A 10,819-nucleotide genomic window follows, 5' to 3' on the forward strand; every position below is an offset into this window, starting at 1 on the left:
TCTCAAAGAAAAACTTTCCCTTAGAAAAGCTGTTAAAACTTTTGCACCTTTACACTAAGAACATCCTTTTCACCAACAATGAGGTAAAATTCCCTTGTGTCTAGCACTCCTTGAACATTTCTTCACATAACAACCAAGAGTATTAGCCAAAAACCATTGTTCTCAGCAGGCTCCCTGGCCCCATGTAAGACTATAATGTTGGAAATTTTGTTTTCAGGTACCTTCAGTTTTCCCCCACACTCCCCCTCTCCATCATCCTCTCATCTCCTTCCTTTCCTTTCATGGCACTCCCAAGCCATCCTCCTGCCTTTGTTTTCTCAAAACAATTCATGAACTGCTTTTGACTGAGTCATAAATAACAGTGGGGCATCTATTTACTAATTTCAGGGTCATTTACATTTTAACAGAGACTAAAGGCTGAAGCCTAAGAGGTGGATATCTAAATGGGAGAATTTCAGGTATCTCAGTTCTCAAGGGAAACTCTTGATCCTTGATAGCATTCAGGCAAAAAAAAAAAACAAAAAAAACAAAAACAGAGAGATAAATGCAGACTTTTAGTGAAAAACTAGTCCATGCTAGGCATTGTGTACAAAATTTTCATGTAAGTCAGTGTATTTAATCCTCACCTTAATTATGAGTAGCAGTAGTAGCCCTATTTTATGGATAAATTGAGGCTCAGAGAGATGTCACAATTGGAACCCAGATCTGCCTGAGTTCCCAGTCTGCATTGTTATCACTGTAGCGGCTATGAATATTTGACTGAAGAAAAGAAATTAAGGATTACCAGAATCCCAAGGGGCCAAATCTCCTCTGGAACTGCCTCCAGATAGATCTTGGACCAGAATTAGCAACATAGGGAGTGGTTGCAAAAGATAATTAAATTCTATACCCAGCCAGACCCAGTCCCTTTTGTGGTGTTTCTCAAGAAGTGGCCTACATCAGAATCACCAGCAGGCCCTTAATCAAAATGTGGCCTTCTGAATCCCTTCCCAAACTACTGATTCCAACCTCCAGGGACACAGCCCTGGGAATCTGCATTTCAAATAAGACTCCCTAAAGCACACTCAATTTGCAAATCACTTGTTCAGTGAATAAACACTCCTCCTTCCCACGCTTGCCCATATTTTTGTAATTTTACAGTTTGTCTGCATGCTTGTCAGAGACTGAGAACCAGAAAAGCTAGGATTTGTTCTTCTAAATTATTCATTTAACAATTACTTATTGCATGTCTTCAAATGTGCCAGGCATAGGAAAGCCAACACATTGCTTTTGAAATGTATTAGAAGGGAATGCAAAACAACTGGGAGGAGAGAGATTTGAAAGCATTGGTCAAGAAGAAATTAAGAAATTATTTGAATTCACACAGACTCTCAGTATTTCCAGAGAGGTAGGTAGCTGTGATAATCTGGAACTATGCAGGAGTCACTGGTTACCTGTGTGCTCCATGTTACGGTATTGGAGCATGCCTGCCTGGATATGCTGGTCAAAGATAAGGAAACAAGAGAACCATTCCTCTTCTGCTTCCCGTTGAAGAAGCCAGATCTCTAGCTATTAACTAGCTTGGGAGGGATGTGTTTCTATATATGCAGGTTTTGTAGGACCTGAGCTTCTACAGTTCTGAAGGCCCTCTCAAAGAAAAAGAATGCAAAATTATGAGTACAATATTAAGTATGAACATGAATACTTGTTTGGAATGAGAAAAGAAATCAAGACAAACCATTAACTTTACAATAAATGTTATTTCCTTCCTTCTTTCCTTATAGGGAAAAGTGCTAATCTTTGCTCCAGTGGCCTTTGCTTGTAGGCTAGCTCCAGCAAATACACACAAGGCCAGTTGTTAAGCTGATCTAGCAGGGGGAGCACTCTTTTTTTTAAAAAATATTTATTTATTTGGTTGTGCCGGGTCTTAGTTGCTGCAGATGGGCTCATTAGCTGTGGCTTGCCAGCCCCTTAGTTGTGGCATGAGAACTCTTAGTAGAGGCATGTATGTGGGCTCTAGTTCCCTGACCAGGGCTCAAACCCAGGCCCCCTGCATTAGGAGCTCAGAGTCTTAGCCACTGGACCACCAGGGAAGTCCCTGAATCTGTATTCTTTACTGTTATATAATCACAGTAAAACAAGTGTTCTTGTTGAAGTAGTAAAAATTATTAATTTTAATTTTATTGTTTTGACTCTCAAGCACATATCTTTAATATTCTGTGCGGCAAAATGTGATGAGGCATAAAGCACTTTAGCTGTGTATCAAAGTATGAGGTTTATTTCAAGAAAAAGCACTTGTGAGATTGAGTTGGGAGCAGATCTAGCTGCTTTTCTCATGTAACACCATTTTTATTTAAAAGAATGATTGACAAATGATGGTTATACAGACTTGCGTAATTGGCAGACGTTCTTGGAATTGAATGAAATTAGACTATTACCTCAAGAAAAACAACTGACAGTATTTGTTGCCAATGATAAAATTCAAGTTTTCATGTGAAATTATAATTTTGGAAAACTTGTAACTGCTATCATGACCTTGACAGGTATATGATACTTGATGACTTTTATAAGATTGATGGTGACATTAATGAATGCGGTTTTTGATATTTTATAATGAATTGTGTCAGCATTTGGAAGATTAGCATAACATAGTGAATCAGTATTTTCCACATGACCAGTGTATGGTGTTATAACATTATTCATGGATGGAGCATCTACTCAAGGTATAAGACAGACCAATGAATTTTAATGTAACAGTATACAGAATTCATTGACATGGCTTCAGATTCCACATTGAAACTAACCTTTCATAAACCACCATGTGCATGTTGATTATTGGCGTAATACCAAAGAAGAATATCCACATCCCAAAAGACTTTTAAAATACTTTCCCTTGCCTTTCGGCTGGAACTGCCATCTTCCAGTAATTTGCCAAAATGACCAACACAAAGAGGAAGAGGAGGGGCACCCGCTACATGTTCTCTAGGCCTTTTAGAAAACATGGAGTGGGCTTCCTAGGTAGCGCAGTGGTGAAGAATCTGCCTGCCAATGCAGGGGACACGGGTTCAATCCCTGCTCCAGGAAAAGCAGCTAAGCCCGTGCACCACTACTATTGAGCCTGCGCTTTAGAGCCCATGTGCCACAACTACTGAAGCCCGCGTGCCTAGAGCCCATGCTCCACAACAAGAGAAACCGCGGCAATGAGGAGCCTGCACACCACAACGAAGAGTAGCTCCCACTTGCTGCAACTAGAGAAAGCCCATGTGCAGCAACGAAGACCCAACACAGCCAATAAATATATACATAAATAAAAAGAAAACATGGAGTTGTTCCTTTGACCACATACATGCGAATCTACAACAAAGGTGATATTGTACCTATCAAGGGAATGGGCACTGTTCAAAAAGGAATGCCCCACAAATGTTACCATGGCAAAATCGGAAGAGTCTACAATGTTACCCAGCATGCTGTTGGCATCATTGTAAACAAACAAGTTAAGGGCAAGATTCTTGCCAAGAGAGTTAATGTGCGTATCGAGCATATTAAGCACTTTAAGAGCCGAGACAGCTTCCTGAAACAGGTGAAGGAAAATGATCAGAAAAAAAAAAGGAAGCCAAAGAGAAGGGTACTTGGGTTCAGCTAAAGCGCCGGCCTGCTCCACCCAGAGAAGCACACTTTGTGAGAACCAATGGAAAGGAGCCTGAACTGTTGGAGCCCATTCCTCATGAATTCATGACATGATGGGTGTAAAGAAAATAAAAGACGTGGACTGTAAAAAAATAAAAAAATAAAATACTTTCCCTTTTCCAGTAATATGTCTGTATGAGGCCAGATTTCTTTATAGACTTCAACCAAAAGAGCATATTGCAATAGATTAAATGGAGAAGATATGAGAATCCAGCTGCTTCCCATTAAGCCAGACACGAACGAGGTTTGCAAAAATGTAAAACATTTCACTTTTCTCTCTAATTTTTTTTATTTTGGAAAATATAATTATTTTCCATAAAACATGTCACTTATATTAACACACATGCATTTATTGCTATCATTTCAAGTAACTAAAATATACTTTAAAGCTTTCTCAGTTTGAATTTCAAATATGGTAAATATACATAAACAAAAGCTCAGTAATTTTTAAGAGTATAAAAGGGTCCTGAAACAAAAACTTCAGAGCTGGTGATTTAGGCACTGAGTGCAACATGATTAGGGCTGTTTTTAAGAATATAATTCTGAAGATGGTATCTGGAAAGTCTGAAAAGGTGAAAAATTGGAGGTAGGGAGTTCAGTGAGGAAGCTATTAAAACAGTTGTGATGAACATCCTACAACCTGAATGCAAAGTAACAAAAGTACAGGGGAAAGGTTTCAACCCAGTAGAAACTTTAAGAATACTCAAAACTACAAGAAGATGCCATTTTTTTATCTAACTGATTGGCAGTGCTCAAGAAGTCTGATGATAGATTTAGTAGGTGAAGGTACGGAGCAACAGCCACTTGTATACACAGCTGGTGGATGAACAGACCTTCACAAAACATTAATATCTGTCAACATTTAAAGTATCCATGTATGTTGACCCAGAAATTTATACTTTTAAGAATTTATACTACAAATATATGCTCAGTTGTTCAAAGTTACACACACACACACACACACACACACACTTATGCAATGGAAAAACTCTAAACGTCCATCCGTAGAGGATGGTTAAATAAGTTAAGCTATCCATACAATGGCATAGTATGAAGACACTGAAAAGAATGAATCAGTTTCAGGGGTACAAATATAGAACTATCTCCAAAATATATTGTTAATGAAAAAAAAGGTTGACAACAATGGGCATAGTGTGCTATTATGTGTGAAAAATACGTAAGTGTGGTAGATTTGTAGCTTCTGGAAAGATATACAAGAAACCTGTGACTGGCTGCCTCTGCAGTGGAGAATTAAATGGCTGGGAGACAATAGTGGAAGGGAGATTTACTTCTCACCATATAACCTTTTATATCTTAAAAAATTTCACATCAGATATATACATTATTATTCAAAAATTTACTTAAGTAATTAAGAAGGAGAAGATAGTTCCAGTGACAATTGGTGAGGGTCTTATCTATGGTTGATGCAATGAAAGTTGGAGACGGACAGAAGAGACATCGTAAAAGTGGAACCGATTGGTTTTGATAACTGATTTGATTTTGAAGGTGTGGGTGGTGAAGGAGCTAAAAGGAAAGACAAAAAGGAATTAAAGATAATTTAGTTTTCCAGACAGAGTGACTGATGGTGCCATAACCCTGAAAGAAACACAAAATAAGGAGCAGGTTTATGGGGATGGTAGAAAGGGGTTGAGAAATTATGAGTTTCAGGCCCAGATACTCCTATCATTTATGGAGGATGCACCTATAATTTACTAAATATATTTTTCACAAACATAGTCTCTTGAATTCAAACCAACAAACAAAATAACTGTACAAGGTAGGAATTACTCCCCCTGTTTGACAGGGACAAAGTAGCCTCTTTGATGCTAAGAAACTTGAATAAGGCTGAACATCTATTAAGTGGGAAAGGTGGCCTTGAATGTAAGCTGTTCTTGTACTCCAAAAATGTTTTTCCCTCCATATACCAAATGCCAGGCTTTAGACAGGCAGAAGACGCTAAGAGAACAGGCTGTGGACTTGAACAGACTTGGATTCAAATCCCAACTCTAATAATTCCTACCTGTATGACCTTGAGCAAGTTACTTCAACTTTCTAAATCTTACTTTCATCCTCAGTATCTAGAAATGAGATTTAAATTAGATGATGTATCTAAAGGTTTTGGCAGACACACATGATGGCTTAGTATACAGCAGCTCAACTGTCATATTGATTAGATATGGGAACTATCAGTTCAGTAAAGTGGCAGTAAGAACTTTATATCTGGAGTTAAGGAGGGAGAAATGCAGATTTACCTCACATAATGATTGTTCAGATAATGAGTTTTTGCCACAACGGCTCTTGAAAAATTATTCCACTTTTCAGTGAACGACTCATTTTTCCTGGTACTACAATTTTTTCACTTAAAAACACTGAAAGTATGCTCTATTTTTATTATATAATATTTCAATACTGTGGTTTTGGGTAAAGATACACTCACCACTTTACTTGGCACAACAGATTTAGTCAGAGAATATCATATGAACAAATTGAGTTGTGCTGTGGATTTAGATGAACACAAATGTTTTATTTTGTTTTGCATATGCACGCCAAGTGAGAAAAATGAAGATTCTTCTATGATCAGTCAGATATGTGTTTATATCATTTCCATTTCTCAAAGCACTTTTGGGTTTAGCCTTTATTTTGCTCTAGAGGTATTTTTGCTTATTATTAATTTTTTAAAATAAATTTATTTATTTATTATTTTATTGGCTGCATTGGATCTTTTTTTGCTGTGCACAGGCTTTCTTTTTAGTTGCGGTGAGTGGGGGCTACTCTTCATTGCGGTGTGTGGGCTCCTCATTGCCGTGGCTTCTCTTGTTGCGGAGCACTGGCTCTAGGCGCGTGGGCTTCAATAGTTGCAGCACGTGGGCTCAATAGTTGTGACTCACGGGCTCTAAAGCGCAGGCTCAATAGTTGTGGCGCACGGGCTTAGTTGCTTTTCCTGGAGCAGGGATTGAACCCGTGTCCCCTGCATTGGCAGGCGGATTCTTAACCACTGCACCACCTAGGAAGCCCTATGAATTTATTTTTGAGTGTAGTTTAAGTGCAAGAAAACCATGAGCTCCTAAAAGATTGAAAAGTTGGTGAAAATGGCCAACAAAAGAGTACACCTTCTAAAGAAGGACTTCCTTGTACCCCTCCTCCACAAACTACCTCTCACAGTCAAGTCTTCTCTTCTTCCTTTGATAAGTTTAAAAAAATTAATTTAATTATATTTTATGTACAAAAGATATTAACCTTCAAATAGCTGTTTATTTGAAGATTAATATGGTATATTACATGGTATAATTCATATAATATATTAGGCAGTGGTATATATTATATTGTAGTTATGTTACATATTATAATTATGTAATATATCATATAATGGTATATATTTACAATTATATTATATATTATATTATAATTGTGTACCATTATATATATAATATGGTATAATTACGATTTTTAAGTGAAAATAATTGTTATAAACCATATTATAATTATGATATATATACCATTATATAATTGTGTATATATGGTATAATCTATTGTATAATAGATTATACAATATAATATATAATATGATATATATAATTTATATGTGATATAATTAATATGCATTAGTAAAATGAATATATTACATATCATTTACTATAATATATACCATTATAGTATATATTATATAAACCTATTTTCATTGCTTAATAAATATACTTCTTTATCTTTAAAAATTGTTTGCATATCTTGGGTTCTAAATTGGCTTCCAAAATTTCCATCCCTTGGTGTACACATTCTATAAAATCCCTACTCTTAAGGATGGGTGGGATCTGTAAATATGATGGGATATAATTTTGTGATTAGGTTATCTTATATAGCAAAAGTGAGGGGATTTTGGAGATGTAATAAGGTTTCTAATCAGTTGACTTTAAGGTAATCAAAAGGGAGATGATCCTGGGTGGGCCTGACCTAATCAGTTGGGGTCTTTGACAAGGTGTCTAGAGATCAGAAACAGAAGTCAGAAAAATTTGAAGCGCCAGAGATGCTCACCTGTTGGTTTTAAAGAAGCAATTGCCATGTTGTAGAGAGGTCTGTGCAGCAGGACATGGTGGTTGGCCTCTAGGAACTGAGGGCCTCAATCCTGTGACTGGAAGAAATTGAATTCAGGCAACAACCAGCAAGCTTGGAAGAGAACCCTGAGCCTCAGATAACATCAAAGTCCTTGCTGTTATCTTGATTTTAGCTTGGTAAAAATAGAGCAAAGGACCCAGCTAACCCATGCCCAGATTTCTGACCCATAGAAACTGAGATAATGAATGTGTTGTTTTAAACCACTAAGTTTCTGATAATTTATCATGCAGTGGTAGAAAACTGGTACGGATGCGTATAAATGATCTATTGCTACAGTAATTCTGTATAACGAGCCAGCCCAAACTCACCAGCTTAAAAGAACTACCATTTATTATTTGTCATGACTCTAGGGGTCACTTGGGCAGCTCTTTTGACCTGGGCTGGGCTAGGCTAATCGCACTTGGACTTGTTCATGAATCCATAATACCTGTTGAATTGCCTGGGGGCTGGCTAGTCTAGAAAGCCCTAGTCTAGCCAAGCCTAGTGACTTGGCTTCACTCTACATGGTCTCTCATCTTTCAGCAGGCTAGCCTGTGTTTGTTCTTATGGTAGTGACAAGGTTAGAGAAAGGAGTTAAAATTACAAAGGCAAATTTTCAGTTGTTTGTATCAAGTTTGCTATTGCCCCATTAACTGAAGCAAGTCACATGAAAAAAGAAATGAAAATATATCCATACAGTTGTGAAAAAATGTTTATAGTAGCTTTATTTTTTTATTAAGAAATTTATTTATTTATTTATTGGCTGCATTGGGTCCTCAATGTTGCACACAGGCTTTCTCTAGTTGCGGTGAGCAGGGGCTACTCTTCATTGTGATGCGCTTCTTTTGTTGCAGAGTGCGGGCTCTAGGTGCATGGGCCTCAGCAGTTGTGGCACATGGGCTCAATAGTTGCAGCTCACAGGCCACAGAGTGCAGGCTCAATAGCTGTGGCACACGGTCCCAGTTGCTCCTCAGCATGCAGGATCCTCCTGGAGCAGGGATCGAACCCATGTCCCCTGCATTGGCAGGTGGATTCCCAACCAGTGCACCATCTAGGAAGTCTCAGTAGCTTTATTCATAAGCGCCAAAACAGGAAACAATCCAAATGTCCATCAATGAAAGAAAGAATAAACAAATTGTGGCATACTAACAAAATGGAATATTACTCAGCAATAAAAGAATAAACTACTGATACGAGCAACAAAGTAGATGAACATCAAAAATATTATATTGAGCTAAAGAGGTCAGACCCAAGTAAGTACATCTGAATGATTCCATTTATGTGAAGTTGAAGTACAGGTAAAGCTAACCTATGGTAATAGAAATCAGGATAATGGTTGTCTAAAGTATATGCAGCTTGAGTGGAAGGGGGCATAAGGGCATTCTCTGGATTCATGGAAATGTACTTTATCTTCATTGTGGTGCTGGTTACAAGGGTATACTGATTTATCAAAATTCATTAAACTATACACTTTAGATCTGCGCATTTCACTGTATCAAAATTTTTACCTTCCCCTTTCAGCCGAAACCGCCATCTTCCAGTAATTTGCCAAAATGACCAATACAAAGGTGAAGAGGAGGGGTACTTGCTATATGTTCTCTAGGCGTTTTAGAAAACATGGGGTTGTTCCTTTGGCCACACACATGCTAATCTACAACAAAGGTGATATTGTACCTATCAAGGGAATGGGCACTGTTCAGAAAGGAATGTCCCACAAATGTTACCATGGCAAAATTGGAAGAGTCTACAATGTTACCCAGCATGCTGTTGGCATCATTGTAAACAAACAAGTTAAGGGCAAGATTCTTGCCAAGGGAATTAATGTGTGTATCGAGCATATTAAGCACTCTGAAAGCCGAGACAGCTTCCTGAAACAGGTGAGGGAAAATGATCAGAAAAAAAGGAAGCCAAAGAGAAGGGTACTTGGGTTCAGCTGAAGCGCCGGCCTGCTCCACCCAGAGAAGCACACTTTGTGAGAACCAATGGAAAGGAGCCTGAACTGTTGGAGCCCATTCCCTATGAATTCATGGCATGAAGGATATAAAGCAAATAAAAGGCCTGGACTGTAAAAATAAATAAATAAATAATTTTACCTTAAACAAACACTCATGTAGTAGTAAGAACATAAGCTTTGGTGTTAAAAAACCTTGCGTTTGAATACCATTTCCAATTCCTAGCTGTGTAGTCACTTAATCGTGATAGACTTTATTTTTGTAATCTATAAAATAGGAAAGTTGTTTACTTCACTGTTTTTTTTTTTGGATTGTGGTCAAGTGTATATGACATCAATTTACCATTTTAACCATTTTAAAGTGTACAGTTCCACAGCATTTAGTACGTTTATATCTCTGTGCAACCATCAGCATCATCCATCTCCAGAACTTTCTCATCCTCCCCAGCTGAAACTTTGTACACACCAAACACTAAGTCTCCAACCTCCTCTTCCCCCAACCCCTGTCAATCACTTTTCTACTTTATGTTTCAATGAATTGGGCTACTCTAGATACTTCATACAAGTGGAATTATACAATATTCATCCTTTTGTGAATGGATTTTTTCACATAGCATAATTCCTCAAGGTTCATCCATGTACTGCATGTCAAAATTTCTATCCTTTTAAAGGCTCGATAATATTCCATTATATGGATATACCACATTTTGTTTACCCATTTATCTGTTGCTAGACACTTGGGTTGCTTCTGCCTTTTGGTTACTGTGAATGATGCTGCTGTGAGCATGGGTATGCAAATATCTGTTCAAATCCCTGCTTTTATTGCTTCGGGGTATATATCCAGAAGTAGATATGTTGGATCATATAATAATTCATGTTTAATTTTTTATGGAACTACAATACCCTTTTCCACAGTGGCTGCACCATTTACATTCCTACCAGCAATGTACATGGGTTCCATCCTCTCCACATCCTCATTAACACTTGTTATTTTGTTTTATTTTTTTTTATAATAGTCAACCTAATGTGTGTGTGCAGTGGTATCTTATTGTGGTTTTGATTTGCAATTTCCAATGGCTAGTGATGTTGAGCACCTTTTCTTTTTTTATATAT

General features: G+C 37.6%; 2 pseudogenes; both read left to right on the forward strand.

The window, feature by feature from the left end:
- The first annotated feature begins 2,912 nt into the window (after nucleotides 1-2,912).
- LOC130830302 (60S ribosomal protein L21-like) lies at nucleotides 2,913-3,720 on the forward strand (annotated as a pseudogene).
- Nucleotides 3,721-9,308: 5,588 nt separating this feature from the next.
- On the forward strand, nucleotides 9,309-9,790 carry LOC130851704 (60S ribosomal protein L21-like; annotated as a pseudogene).
- Nucleotides 9,791-10,819: the final 1,029 nt, after the last annotated feature.

The sequence above is a fragment of the Hippopotamus amphibius genome, chromosome 1 (assembly GCF_030028045.1).
Source record: "Hippopotamus amphibius kiboko isolate mHipAmp2 chromosome 1, mHipAmp2.hap2, whole genome shotgun sequence".
Classification (NCBI taxonomy): Eukaryota; Metazoa; Chordata; class Mammalia; order Artiodactyla; family Hippopotamidae; genus Hippopotamus; species Hippopotamus amphibius.